Raw genomic sequence first — 16,035 nt, 5'->3', positions numbered from 1 at the left:
GTCAGCGCTCCCTGTCAGCGACTCTTGTCTGTGATCTGCAGGGATAAAATGGCGCTGGTGAGTGCTGGATCCCCTCGGAGAAGCTCCGCCCCCTGTAATGGGCGAGTCTTCCCGCATTTCTGATTTTATACTGGCCTGAGGTAAATTGTTGCTAGCAGCAGTACAGAGTCCTTGATAGCCATAGTGACCAGTGTTTAGTGTATTGCGCTGGACCAGGGCGCCCCTCACAGCGGCGCACACTGTACCTCTGAGCCCTCCGAAGCGCAGCTACCCTTGTTCTGCCATTCTCGCCAGTGACCCGCTTATCGGGGCGTCGGCATCATACTCACCACCTCGATCTTCTGGCTCTGTTAGGGGGTGGTGGCAGTGCAGCGGGAGTCACCCTCCGGAGCTCAGTATCCTGTCAGCGGAGATAGGGGCCATTAACCTCTAGGGTTCGATCCTACTCCCCCTAAATCCCACGAAGCAGGGAGGCTGTTGCCAGCAGTCTCCCTGTACCTACAGTAACTCTTTAAAAAAAAAAAAAAAAAGAACTCCTAGGAGCTCCCCTAGCTGTGACCAGCTCCACCGGGCACATTTTCTAAACTGAGTCTGGTAGGAGGGGCATAGAGGGAGGAGCCAGCACACACTATTAAACTCTTAAAGTGCCCATGGCTGACAAGGGACCCGTCTATACCCTATGGTACTAATGTGGACCCCAGCATCCTCTAGGACGTAAGAGAAATGGCCCATTTTCCCGGAGTCCTGTACATGTGCAGTAGACTCTGGCACAGCACCAGAGTCTACAAGTGCTCAGTCACTACTTCACTGCCAGTGCTAGCTAGAAGAGGGGGCCCGTCCGTATCCTTCTTTCTTCTTAATATGCCCCTTCCACTCTCCCTCTTTGTGCTCCTTCTAAGGGAAGCCTGCATATGGAAAGGCAACACAGGGGAAGTTATTGTTGAGGTGTCTCCTCAGTGTGACAGAGTCCCCATAGTAATGGAGGTGAAGTGCTGTGCATGTCAAGCTCCAACCCAATAAACCTACTACGCATGTGTGCCTTACCGCACATTCTTCCTCATCCCCTGGACAAATAGGACTTGCCCCGAAGAGTCTCTTAGTGAGACTGTGCTCCAGACATATCGGTGCCACATATAACAGCATCAGTGACACTATACACCCCGTGCCACCATCACTGGCTTGGCTACAACTCCTACTGCCATCACAGAATTTACCTGCAGGTGTACATTACAAACACCTCACGCCAGGGCCGTAACTAGGGGGGGGGGCTAGGGGGCAGGCGACCTGGGCGCGGAAAGAGAGAGGGCGCTGTCGCGGGGGTTGAAGACGCGCCGGGGTTGAAGACGCACTGCTCCTGCTCCTCTGCGCCGGGTTGCTCCGGAGATCTGTTTCCCGGAAATACGTGTGTGGAGCCTGGAGGCGGTAACCGGGACATGCAGGACGGCGCAGGGTTGAAGAGGCGCCGTCCCCGCACCGCTGCGCCGGGACGGTCAGGAGAGCTGCTAACCGGAGACACATGCCACTTCACACACATGCAAGCCTCTGCCAGCGCTGTGTGTGTGACACTTCAGAAACTGAGAGGAGTCTGGAAAGGTAGGGACAGGCGGTCAGCTATACAGTATATGTACAATATGTGTGTGCTGTGTACTGTAACCCAGTGTGTATGTGTGTGTTAGAGCAGGGAGCAGTGAGCAGTGCAATGTAACCTTGTGTGTGTGTTGGATCAGTGCAGTGTAACCGTGTGTGTGTGTGTGTGTGTGTGTTGGAGCAGTGAGCAGTGCAGTGTAACCTTGTGTGTGTATGTGTTGGAGCAGTGCAGTGTAACCCTGTGTGTATGTGTGTTGGAGCAGTGCAGTGTAACCTTGAGTGTGTGTTGGAGCAGTGAGCAGTGCAGTGTAACCTTGTGTGTATGTGTGTTGGAGCAGTGCAGTGTAACCAGCCACATGACTGCCTTGCCCCGGGTGACAGATACCCTAGTTTCGGCCCTGCCTCACGCCACATGCATTAACTCGCTCCTTGCAAAATCTGTCACCCATTGTATGTTCCTGCATTGTACTCAGTAATCCTGTGTTGTCTCTGTTGGAATATGTGTGTACAACTGGCGGTGGTATGGTACATACCATCGGATGTCCTTAGTCAATGAACAGCTCAAAACTTACCAGTGGGATGGGTTATTTAGTAGTAATGTGATTTGTAAAGCGACACTCACAGTCGGGGCCGGTTCTAGACCTTGTGGCGCCCAGGGCGAAAGGAAAGGAAAATAGGGGCATGGCTTCTAAGGGAAGGGGCGTGGCCACAGTTATTCCTCCTGTAGTTGTGCCCCCAGTAGAGTTGTGCCCCCAGTAGAGTTGTGCCCCCTGTAGCTGTGCCCCCAGTAGAGTTGTGCCCCCGGTAGAGTTTTGCCCCCTGTAGCTGTGCCCCCAGTAGAGTTGTGCCCCCAGCAGTTATGCCTCTAGTAACAATGCTTCCAAAAAAAAAATCAATACTCACCAGTCCCGCTCCTGCTTCCTGACCGCTGCTGCTGCCTCTGCCACTGCTCCTCGGATCATGACGTCTCTCCCATAGCGCCGCACAGACATTAGATGTCAATTAGGACCTCTAGTGTCTGCGGCCGCTCCCACAATGCCGTGCAGTGCGCGATGATGTCAGGCAATGTCAGGTGCACCGCACGGCAGGATGTGGGAGCTGGGAGGGTCAGGCGGCGCAACGGCGGCATCGCACTTCAGGATGCGGTGCCCCGGGCAAAAATCCTGCTTGCCCGCCGCAAGAAACGCTCCTGCTCACAGTTATACACACTGTATATAGCCTCATAGCATGGGGCGGAGCCCGAGTGGGGCATACAGGTGACCAGTCAGTGACTCTATGTGGGTAGCAGTGCAAGATGCAAGCTGTACTAGTGTTTATTGCAGGATGGCTATGGAGATAATTCCCCATTAATCATTTTGCCTTGAGAGCACAGTGTCCACTCTATAGAGTTATTAAACTGTGGACACATAGTAATAATTGTCCTCATTTTGGTGGTTACATTTGTTTAGCAGTCAGAAAATGAGGGCCATATATTTCCAGCAGTGTTCATAACAGTATGATGAGCACCTAGTGGCTCCAGGTGGCAGTTGCTCACCTCATGAATCCAACCTGCATAGCGGTAGCCGCAGCCACTCTGTCATAACGTTGCACATCTTTACACAGTGCCTAACCCACTTACTCACATTAGACTGATTACCAGCTAGCCTGCCCGTGGAACTGAATGAGCGTCTGTTAATGTAGATATTTAATAGGTGTAAATCTCTGCAACCTTGGCAGACAAGAAAGTGGGAACCGGTCCGAGTTATTCATAGATGAATGGGGAATTCTCAGCTGTGAGCGACTGTCATCTGAGACATGCAACTATATCCAGAGGCGGACTTAGGGATCCGGCCACCCCCAGGCACAACATTATTGGCCGACTCCCTTACAAAACGCATACATACACACACACTGCACACACATATACTGTATAAACACTGCATGCATGCACACAGCACACTGCACACACACTGCATAAGCATACATGCACACTACTGTACTTGCATACACTCACACACACTGCACACACCCTAACTGTACACATAGGGGGTCATTCCGAGTTGATCGCTCGCTAGCTGTTTTTAGCAGCCGTGCAAACGCTATGCCTCCTCCCACTGGAAGTGTATTTTAGCTTAGCAGAAGTGCGAACGAAAGGATCGCAGAGCGGCTACAAAAAAATTTTGTGCAGTTTCTGAGTAGCTCCATCAGACTAGTGATGTGCACCGGAAATTTTTCGGGTTTTGTGTTCTGGTTTTGGATTCGGTTCCGCGGCCGTGTTTTGGATTCGGACGCGTTTTCGCAAAACCTCCCTGAAATTTTTTTGTCGGATTCGGGTGTGTTTTGGATTCTGGTGTTTTTTTACAAAAAAACCTCAAAAACAGCTTAAATCATAGAATTTGGGGGTCATTTTGATCCCATAGTATTATTAACCTCAATAACCATAATTTACACTCATTTTCAGTCTATTCTGAACACCTCACACCTCACAATATTATTTTTAGTCCTAAAATTTGCACTGAGGTCGCTGGATGACTAAGCTAAGCGACCCAAGTGGCCGACACAAACACCTGGCCCATCTAGGAGTGGCACTGCAGTGTCAGGCAGGATGGCACTTCAAAAAAATAGTCCCCAAACAGCACATGATGCAAAGAAAAAAAGAGGCGCAATGAGGTAGCTGTGTGACTAAGCTAAGCGACCCAAGTGGCAGACACAAACATCTGGCCCATCTAGGAGTGGCACTGCAGTGTCAGACAGGATGGCAGATTTAAAAAATAGTCCCCAAACAGCACATGATGCAAAGAAAAAAAGAGGCGCAATGAGGTAGCTGTGTGACTAAGCTAAGCGACCCAAGTGGCCGACACAAACACCTGGCCCATCTAGGAGTGGCACTGCAGTTTTCTAACGAGAGGATGAGTGCTTCCATCCTCATGTGAATCTGAACCACTAGCCATGAACATAGGCCAGGGCCTCAGCCGTTCCTTGCCACTCCGTGTCGTAAATGGCATATTGGCAAGTTTACGCTTCTCCTCAGATGCTTTTAATTTTGATTTTTGGGTCATTTTACTGAACTTTTTGTTTTTTGGTTTTACATGCTCTCTACTATGACATTGGGCATCGGCCTTGGCAGACGACGTTGATGGCATTTCATCGTCTCAGCCATGACTAGTGGCAGCAGCTTCAGCACGAGGTGGAAGTGGATCTTGATCTTTCCCTATTTTACCCTCCACATTTTTGTTCTCCATTTTTTAATGTGTGGAATTATATGCCAGTATCAATAGCAATGGTCTACTACTATATATACTGCGCACAACTGAAATGCACCACAGGTATGGATGGATAGTATACTTGACGACACAGAGGTAGGTAGAGCAGTGGCCTTCTGTACCGTACTGCTATATATTATATACTGGTGGTCAGCAAACTGTGCAAAACTGAAATGCAACACAGGTATGGATGGATAGTATACTTGACGACACAGAGGTAGGTAGAGCAGTGGCCTTCTGTACCGTACTGCTATATATTATATACTGGTGGTCAGCAAAATTATGCACTGTACTCCTACTATATACTACAATGCAGCACAGATATGGAGCGTTTTTCAGGCAGAGAACGTATAATACTGGTGGTCACTGGTCAGCAAAACTCTGCACTGTCAACCTCTGACCGCAAAATTCCCACCATTGGCTACAATGGAGCGCATAGGCGCTACATTGTATCTGTGCCGTGTGCTGCCTGACAGACACTACAGGAGCACACAGCCAATCAGGAGAGTGCCACGACGTGGCGCTCCCTGATTGGCTGAAGGGACCCTCTTTGACAGGAGTCAGGGGGTGTCCTGGCAGTCGGGGAAAGGGGTCCCATGTGTAAACATGGGACCCCTTTCAGTGCGTGGTCGGGTTTCCGTTTTATTTTTTTGCCAAGTACGTGGATTATTCAAAAGTCGGATTCTACACTGGATTATGTGAGTATAATTTTTTTCACAAGTACCCCAAGGATTCTACATGGAGAAGAGGACCGAGCCTCGTGTGAACATAGGTAAGTATGTATGTTTGGAGGTGTGCATGTATGTAATAAACTTATACTTTCACGGTGTGTGTGTCCTGTTTTTTTGGGGGTATTTTTTTAGTAGTAGTACTACAGGTACCAGCGGGCCAGATCCGGCCGGGATTCCTTGTGTTTTGTCAGGCAGTGTTTTACTCATCACTCCCGTAAAACACTGCCTGATATTACGAATCACATCGACATCGGAAAAAACGATTGTGCAAAACTCGGCAGCTTAGTGAATGATCGTATCAGGAATCAAAAAGTTGCAGTAAAATGCACCCGATACCATTCGAGTTCAAACACCCTTCAAAACGGCCAAAACACGAATCTTTGTAAATATACCCCCTGGTCGTAGATGTACGAAAAAATGCACATCTACGATCAAACTCTTAGGCATGCAGGGGAACACCCAGCACAGGGTTTGTCTGCCCCACATGCCAGGCCCTAACCCCCATCCCCCGCAGAAGTGCGAAAGCAACGCATGTTGGTGATGCTGCGTGTGATTTCATGCAGCCGCCGCGGCTGCCCTGCAAATGGTCCAGACATGCCTATGCTGTCCCAACGCCACTGACACGTCCTCGACTGCCTCTGCCTGTCAATCAGGCAGAGGCAATCGCATAAGTGAGATGCCTTTGCATCTCACTGTGTGCGTACGCGCAGTGCGGCTGGTGCGCGTGTGCACACGGCACAGGGCTTCAGCATGCGAACGCCGCTGCTGCAGCGACCAGGTCTGAATTAGGCCCACAGTACAGTACGTTACTAAATTACACTTATTTCTATTTGACAGCCAGTTTACATAACTGTATGGCTTGGTAAGAGTTACAGTACATCCTAGTAATGATTGAAGCATTGTGTTACTATTAATAATGTATGTATGGCAATTATCTGCTGTAAGCAGCTTGTAACGTTTGTGATCCCCCTGAGAACACTCTGTGTACTGTACAATCATAGCTAGAAAACACCTGCAGGGTTCCCACTCACTCTTTAGGACGTTTGTTTCCTGTGGCTTTAGTCTGCATATAACAAGCCGCTCTGTGCCAATAATTACTGTGAATGCTAAGCTTCCAAAAACAAAACAAAAACATTATGTTTCTGCTATGGTTACAAATTAAATATTTAGGGGCCTATTTATCACCATCCGCATCCAGGAAGCGTATGACAGGTGATAAAATGACCCAAACTCGCACTGCGATAATTGATTACATCGCAGGGATGTATCAATTATCGCATGCAGGGACAGCTTGCGGTTAAGGTTTGTCCCTGCGATGACACTATGCAGCGTCATTAAGGTATTATTCGTAACAAATACCCCGATATCCTGTTGCGTGTGCGCCGCCCCCGACGACATCGCCGCCACCCGGTCGAGCCCCTCCGTCGCAACTACCCCCGTGTGCCGCGGACCCCCCCCCCCGCAGATCAATATACTCACCTGTACAGGGAGCCGGTCCGTGCTGCTTCTGTTGAGCTGCCTGGCACCAGATCCTGTGCGCTGAGGTGACCCTCGGTGCTGTAAAGTGCGCTGCCACTTTGCAGCATCACTTTACTGCACCGGGGTTACACTGTAGCACATGGGGACCCGGCAGCGCTCGCCCCAGCAGCAGATACCAGCTTCCTGGACAGGTGAGTATGTTTTTTTTTTTTTTTTACTTTTTTGTTTCTTTTTATACTTTGATCAGCTTGTGTGTCCATCGGACACACATAGCTGATCACTGTAGCCGGGTCCCGCACAGCTTTCTCTGCAAGGGGCAGAGAAAGCTGGGCAAATGCCTCCCTATCGCAGTGCTGCACTGTGATCTCGCCAGCCTGAGCTGGCAAGATTATCACAGGGCACACTGTGGTATTTTTTCACATTTTTTTTTAGTAAATCTGGTCAGATGGCATTTCCCATTATAAGTATGGGGAATGCGATGTGGCATAATAAAAAAAAAGTGAATTAAAGGGTTTGGAGAAGAGATTAACCGAACCCTACCGGACATTGCCTTCCGAGCCCGGATCAGAGTCAGGCTCGGTTTTTCCCGCCTGACTCGGAAACCTGAACAAGGCAAAACGTCATCATCCCGCTGTCGGATTCTCCCGGGATTTGGATTCCATATAAGGAGCCGCGCGTCGTGGCCATTTTCACTCAAGTCTCAGAGAGTGTATTGAGAGGACGTGTCCTCAGTGTCTGTGTGGGCGGGAAAGTGGGGTGGCGAGTCTTGTGCTGTGTTGTGCTGCTCAGTCCAGTCCAGTGTAGTCAGTGTATTGTGCTGCATCAGTCCAGCCAGTCCTAGTGTTGGTGTCCTCTGTTGCTATATGTCCCCAGTGTTGCTGGCTGCTGTATAAGTCCCTTGCAGTTTTGTTGTGTTGTCTTGCATCAGAACAGGGGTAGTGTCTCTCTTGTGCAGCATCAGTCCGGTGACCAGTCACAGTGGTGGTGTCCTCTGCTGCCATATATCCAGTGTAGCTGTATAAGTACCTTTCAGTGGTGCTGTGTTGTCCTGCATTAGACCAGGGGAAGTATCTTGTGCAGCATCAGTCCAGTGACCAGTCACAGTGGTGGTGTCCTCTGCTGCCATATATCCAGTGTAGCTGTATAAGTCCCTTACAGTGTTGTTGTGTTGTGCTGCATCAGACCAGTGGTGGTGTCCTGTCCATCAGTCATTCCAGTGACGAGGCAGTCACAGTGGTATACGCTGCTGCTATATTTCCACTGTTACAGTATTATAGTAATTATAACAACAACAACCACAAGTCCCTTACAGTGTTGTTGTGTTGTGCTGTATCAGACCAGTGGTAGTGCCCTGGCCATCAGTCATTCCAGTCATTCCTGTGCCGCATATTGTCTTATATAACTCCCAAAAAATAATGGAGAACAAAAATTTGGAGGATAAAATAGGGAAAGATCAAGAACTACTTCCTTCTAGTGCCGAAGCTGCTGCCACTAGCCATGACATAGACGATGAAATTCCATGATCGTCGTCTGCCAAGGTCGATGCCTAATGTGATAGTAGAGGACATGTAAAATCCAAAAAGCCAAAGTTCAGTAAAAAGAACCAAAAAAAAGAAATTTAAATGGTCTGAGGAGAAACATAAACTTGCCAATATGCCATTTACGACACAGAGTGGCAAGGAACGGCTGAGGCCCTGGCCTATGTCCATGGCTAGTGGTTCAGCTTCACATGACGATGGAAGCTCTCATCCTCCCGCTAGAAAAATTAAAAGAGTTAAGCTGGAAAGAGCACAGAAAAGAACTGTGTGTTCTGAGATGGTATCACAAATCCCCAAGGAGAGTCCAAGTGTGTCGGCGGTTGCGATGCCTGACCTTCCCAACACTGAATGGGAAGAGGTGGCTCCTTCCACCATTTACACGCCTCCTGCAAGTGCTGGAAGGAGCACCCACAGTCCAGTTCCTGATATTCAAATTGAAGATGTCACTGTTGTAGTACACCAGGATGAGGATATGGGTGTTGCTGGCGCTGAGGAGGAAGTTGACGATGAGGATTCTGATGGTGATGTGGTTTGTTTAAGTCAGGCACTGGGGGAGACACCTGTTGTCCGTGGGATGAAGAAGCCCATTCTGATGCCTGGGCAAACTTCCAAAACGCCACCTCTTCGGTGTGGAATTATTTCTCCACAAATCCGGACAACAGGTGTCAAGCCATCTGTTGCCTCTGTCAATCCGTAATAAGTAGGGGTAAGGATGTTAACCACCTAGGAACATCCTCCCTTATATGTCACATGCTGCGCATTCGTCATAAGTCAGTGTCAAGTTGTGAAACTTTGGGTAAGAGCGTAAGCAGTCCATTAACACCTAAATCCCTTCTTCCTCCTGTACCCAAGCTCCCGCAAGACACACCACCAACTCCCTCAACGTCAACTTCCTCCTCAGTCAGGAACGTCAGTAGTCCTGCAGGCAATGTCACTGTCAAGACTGTGGAGTCCTCTCCCAACCGGGATTCCTCCGGAGGATGCTTGAGTGGTACGCCTGCTGTTGCTGCCGCTGCTGTTGTTGCTGCTGGGAGTTGATCATCATCCCAGAGGACCACTCGTACTACTTCCAGGAAGCAATTGACTGTCCAACAGTCCTTTGTGAGGAAGATGAAATATGACAGCAGTCATCCTTTTGTAAAGCGGATAACCGAGGCCTTGACAGCTATGTTGGTGTTAGATATGCGTCCGGTATCGGCCATTAGTTCAGTGGGACTTAGAGAATTGTTTAAGGTACTGTGTCCCCGGTATCAAACCCATCTACACATACATCTTTCCTATATCCCGCCATCTATGGCACAGTTTTGCATGCCATAGACTCAGAGATTTAGCCATGCCTTGTGATTTTTCTTAATTTGCTTCTTTAATATGTTACTTTATACATATTCTATTATGGCAAACAAAAATTTTAAAATTCATCCACTCGCTACTTGTGAAAAACAGCTTAGCCGTGTTTTGCATGTTGTGCCAAATTTGTAAAAAAGCAAAGATGTAAGTGGACACATCTGTAGGTTCCACTTCTCTAGGCAGGCGATACCGAGAATGTACACAGACATCAGAAAAAGAGTCACCAGTGTCCTACAAAATGCGGTTGTATCCAGTGTCCACTTAACCACGGACATCTGGACAAGTGGAAAAGGGCAAATTAAGGACTATATGACAGTAACAGCCCACTGGGTAGATGTTTTGCCTCCCGCAGCAACAACAGCAGCAGCGGCACCAGTAGCAGGCTCTCGCAAATGCCAACTCATTCCTAGGCAGGCTACGCTATGTATCACCGCTTTCTGTAAGAAGCACAAAGCTGACAACCTCTTAAGGAAACTGAGGAACATCATTGCAGAATGGCTTACCCCAATTGGACTCTCCTGGGGATTTGTGGTATCGGACAATGCCACCAATATTGTGCATGCATTACATGTGGGCAAATTCCAGCACGTCCCATGTTTTGCACATACAATTAATTTGGTGGTGCAGAATTTTTTGAAAAATGACAGGGGTGTGCAGGAGATGCTGTTGGTGGCCCGAAAAATTGTGGTCCACTTTCGGCATTCTGCCACTGCGTGCCGAAGACTGGAGCGCCAGCAAACCTGAACCTGTCCTGCCATCAACTGAAGCAAGAGGTGGTAACGAGGTGGAATTCAACACTCTATATGCTTCAGAGGATGGAGGAGCAGCCACAGGCCATTAAAGCCTATACATCCACCTATTATATATGCAAAGGAGGGGTAATGCACCTGACTCATGCACAGTGGAGAATGATTTCCATCTTGTGCAAGGTTCTCCAACCTTTCGAACTTGCCACATGTGAAGTCAGTTCAGACACTGCCAGCTTGAGTCAGGTCATTCCCCTCATCAGGCTTTTACAGAAGCAGCTGGATAAATTGAAGGAGGAGCTAAGACAGAGCGATTCCGCAAAGTATGTGGGACTTGTGGATGGAGCCCTTCATTCGCTTTGCCAGGATTCAAGGGTGGTCAATGTGTTGAAATCAGAGCACTACATTTTGGCCACCGTGCTCGATCCTAGGTTTAAAGCCTACGTTGTATCTCTCTTTCCAGCAGACACAAGTGTGCAGAGGTGCAAAGACCTGCTGGTTAGAAAATTGTCAACTCAAGCGGAACGTGACCCGTCAACAGCTCGTCCTTCAATTTCTCCCGCCACTGGGACTGCAAGGAAAAGGATAAGATTTCCTAGCCCACCCGCTGGCGGTGATGCAGGACAGTCAGGAGCTAAAGCTGACATCTGGTCCGGACTGAAGGACCTGCCAACGATTACTGACATGTCTACTGTCACTGTATATGATTCTGTCACCATGGAGGGTGGAGGATTATATGAGTGACAGCATCCAAGTAAGCATGTCAGACAGTCCGTATATATACTGGCAGAAAAAAGGCAATTTGGTTGCCCTTTATTTTACCTAAGTTGTCCCAGTGTGTACTCTGAAAGAGTGTTTAATGCAGCCGGTAACCTTGTCAGCGATCGGCGTAGGAGGTTACTTCCACTAAATGTGGAGAAGATGATGTTGATCAAAATGAATAATAAATTCTTCCAGGAAGACCTTTAGCAGCAATTGCCTACAGAAAGTACACAGGGACCTGTGATGGTGGATTCCAGTGGGGACGAATTAATACTCTGTGAGGAGGAGGATGTACACACTGAAAGGGGTGAGGAATTGGAGGATGAGGATGAGGTCGACATCTTGCCTCTGTAGGGCCAGTTTGTGCAAGAAGAGATTGATTGCTTATTTTTAGGTAAGAACCCAAACAAACAAGTCATTTCAGCAACAGTCGTTTGGCAGACCCTGTTGCCGAAATGATTGGTTTGTTAAAGTGTGCATGTCCTGTTTATACAACATAAGGGTGGGTGGGAGGGCCCAAGGATAATTCCATCGTGCACCTCTTTTTCTTCTTTGCATCATGTGCTGTTTGGGGACTAGTTTTTTTAAGTGCCATCCTGTCTGTAACTGCAGTGCCACTCCTAGATGGGCCAGGTGTTTGTGCCGCACACTTGTGTCATTTAGCTTGGCCATCCAGCTACCTCATTGCACCTCTTTTTCTTCTTTGCATCATGTACTGTTTGGGGCCTATTTTTTAAATCTGCCATCCTGTCTGCCACTGCAGTGCCACTCCTAGATGGGTCAGGTGTTTGTGCCGCATACTTGTGTCGCTTAGCTTAGTCATACAGCTACCTCATTGCACCTCTTTTTCTTCTTTGCATCATGTGCTGTTTGGGGCCTATTTTTTAAATCTGCCATCCTGTCTGCCACTGCAGTGCCACTCCTAAATGGTGTAGAAAAGTGTTAGGTGTGGAACCGCACTAGTTAAACAATATTACTAAAGTACAAAATGATTGTAAATGATGAATTACCAATATACATGCAGTTATCAAGTAAATCTTAAACTGCTAATGATTGGCGGTGCTCCCAGGAATTTTGTAGGTTATACTACAATTGGAAAAGGCAAGAGAAAAAGACAAAAAACCCTTGTTTGGGAGCACTCATTTGTAATGATAAGAATAGTATGTATAGTGAAAAATATTAAGACATAACCTTTATTTAATCCTTAAATAAAAGAACTTTTGGACAGAAAATTGGGACTCGTGTGTGGTATTAGCTATTTATAAAAATCTTGTTTAACCTTTTTAGCAAATGAGGCAAATGTGGCTTCTTTTTTTTCCTTTTCCCTTTCCCCTTTCCCGTTTCTCTGTCCTCCTCATCCAACCTCCCTTCCTCCCCTCCACCTCTCTTCTGCACCACACTCTCACATCAAACTTCCCAATAAACTATTGACTTTCACTACATCACATCCACACTACACTCCTCACCATCTTTCAGCTTCATTCCCATACCCACACCCAAAGTTATTCACACTCATACAAACAGTACATCACTATTCACGCCAACACACATCTCATTTTTTCCACCTCTCCACACCACCTTGTCCCCCCTTTTTTTCTTCCCTATCCTTCTCACATTTTCCTTCCCATAAATTAATTTCCTAAATTATCCAGTTCACACACATATATACATGTATATATGTATATATATATATATATATATATATATATATATATATATATATGTTGTTCCCCATATTTAACACCTTTTATTTTTATTTTTATTATTTATTTTTATTTTTATTTTTATTTTTATATTTATTATTTTTTTATTTATTTATCTTTATATATATTTTTATTTATTTTTATTTTTTATTTTTATATTTATTTTTATTTTATTTTTTATTTTTTTTAGTATTATTTTTATTTTCAATTTTATTTTCATTTAATTGTTATATTAATTTTTACATTTATTTTTATTTTTATACGCCATATTTATTCTCATATTTATTTTCACATTTACATTTATTATTTTTTTATCAACATTATTATTATCATATATACTCATATATATTTAAATTTTTGAGCATATATGTTCATATTATTCACATTTTGTTTCCCCTTTCCCTTTTCCCGTCCTCCACTCATTTTATCCTTTCCCTTTTCCATCATGGCCGCATCTGTTACTCCAGCAATGACCTGATTGGTCTAGTCATCTATCCATTATCCTTGTGTTAACTCCATTGGTCAATTCAGTACTCATATACTGGTCACAGGAGAGCAATAGAGAGAGGCTCTCGTGACCAAGCCCACCCAGGTGAAACGTACGTCGAGAGACGTCCTTTGGTGACGTCATCGCGGCAAAGCCCAGTCCGGAAGCGGGCGGCCGCGTCCATCACTGCCAGCGGGTGAACGCCGGGGGATTCCTGGTTAACACTGGCCGCATACATTGCGGCTGCGGTAACACACTCCAGACCACCAGGACTTGATTATTTTCTCCCCCTTTAAACAACCTGCTCCTGCAGCAGTATTGTATAGCAACAGGAGCACCAAATGTAGTATTTATAAGATTGTGTATAATTTACATCTTACTACTTCCCCGCTAATGCCCCTATGGATATCATTCATAGCCATGTTATTTACTCCTTACATTAATGTATTTTTCTATTTTCATGGTCTTCACTAATAGTAGCAATTTAGTGCAAAATATTAATAGTAGCTATTGAGTATAAAATATTTTCTATTATTCTCTATTGTTATGTCAGTCCTCAAGAGGATGTAATAAGGTTTAATGTATTTATTGTAAGCCAGCCCTGAGCTCTAAAACCTATATCTTTTCATTTATCAATCGGTTTTTGTTTCTATGGAGCGAGCAATATTGCACATTTTGTGTTTTCTGTTTCTATGGAGCAAGCAATATTGTACATTTTGTGTTCTAATTTTTTGTGAGCCAGCCTTGAGCTCTTAATTTATCTTGTGGGTTTTCTCCCATTTAGCAAACAACCCTGCACTTGCAGAACATAATTTACTAGTTCTAAAACTTATATATTTTTTCTGTGAAATACTCTTTTCTGAAATTACCATTTCATACCATTTTTTGGTCCTGATTTATGTAAAGTACAGTAAGGAGAGTGTGACCTTCCCTTCCCCTTTATTAACGGCCCACGGCCATACTACCCTGAATACGCCCGATCTTGTCCGATCTCGGAAGCTAAGCAGGTATGGCCTGGTCAGTATTAGGAAGGGGAACCTCCTGAGAATACTAGGTGCAGTGGGCCATTTTTAAAGGATAAACCTGCCCTATATCCCATAAACCCCCATACACACTCTCTCATCTGGAAAAACCATCTCAGACCATCATGGTATTGATTCATTAAAGTACAGAAAATAGAAGTGTCTCTTCCTCTTCTTTGCTTCCAATAACGGCCCACTGCCATACTACCCTGAATACGCCCGATCTTGTCTGATCTCGGAAGCTAAGCAGGCATGGCCTGGCCAGTACTAGGACGGGAAACCTCCTGAGAATACCAGGTGCAGTGGGCCCCTGTACCCCCCAGGCCCCAAACCCACAGCCAAACCCCCCCCTCTCTTCCACTAAGGGAAGCCCCATTACACTCCTTGCTCCACCCTTTTCACATTCCTCTTGAGATCTACCTTGACCAAACTCAGATTGTTGCCTATATTGTCCTATCATTGATATCCTTAATTCAGGCAAGCACAGTGATCTTCTGGATACCCTGTATTCCAAGAGACCATTTGGTATCCCCCACCACCCCATTGATATTTTCACCATTTCAATTATCTTGCACCTCATTTGCTAAAAAGGTTAAACAAGATTTTTATAAACAGCTAATACCACACACGAGTCCCAATTTTCTGTCCAAAAGTTCTTTTATTTAAGGATTAAATAAAGGTTATGGCTTAATATTTTTCACTATACATACTATTCTTATCATTACAAATGAGTGCTCCCAAACAAGGGTTTTTTGTCTTTTTCTCTTGCCTTTTCTAATTGTAGTATAACCTACAAAATTCCTGGGAGCACCGCCAATCATTAGCAGTTTAAGATTTACTTGATAACTGCATGTATATTGGTAATTCATCATTTACAATAATTTTGTACTTTAGTAATATTGTTTAACTAGTGCGGTTCCACACCTAACACTTTTCTATATAATCTCTGGTACTGAGGCCTTTTCCTCAGCTCTTTGGATCCAGCACAGTCACCTTGGTCCTAAGCCCAGGCCACAAACAGAACATTAGTTCCATTATTGATTTCTTTGGCTTTTCCCTTTATATACTTGTTTTAAAAAGAAACTTAGACACCTCTCTCTCGGCTCCAACAACCAGGTTAATATGAGTACTTTTAGTTTGAAAACTGAATTGAAGAATAAAAGATCAATCGATGACCTAGATACAATTTTTCCTATTAAGATTCCCGATCCTATTCCTGAGGCTAACTGGGAAAATGACCTCTTCCATTTGAAGAGAACTCTCCAGAGACGCATCAGAGTTGATTGGGATCTAACCAGTTTGGAACATTATTGTAGACAAAAAAGATCCCCAAGAGGCCTACGACCAAAACTTTTTCCCTCCTTCGAACTGTCCATAGAAAATCTACGCAA

The 16,035-nt window shown here is 45.8% G+C and overlaps 2 pseudogenes; both read left to right on the top strand.

Moving 5' to 3' along the window:
* The first annotated feature begins 14,570 nt into the window (after positions 1-14,570).
* On the top strand, positions 14,571-14,688 carry LOC134896350 (5S ribosomal RNA; annotated as a pseudogene).
* A 147-nt stretch (positions 14,689-14,835) lies between these two features.
* Positions 14,836-14,953, top strand: LOC134893663 (5S ribosomal RNA; annotated as a pseudogene).
* Positions 14,954-16,035: the final 1,082 nt, after the last annotated feature.

The sequence above is a fragment of the Pseudophryne corroboree genome, chromosome 3 (genome assembly GCF_028390025.1).
Source record: "Pseudophryne corroboree isolate aPseCor3 chromosome 3, aPseCor3.hap2, whole genome shotgun sequence".
In the NCBI taxonomy this organism is placed as follows: domain Eukaryota; kingdom Metazoa; phylum Chordata; class Amphibia; order Anura; family Myobatrachidae; genus Pseudophryne; species Pseudophryne corroboree.
Note: the sequence above shows the minus strand (reverse complement) of the source record. Positions and strands in the feature narration are given on the sequence as shown.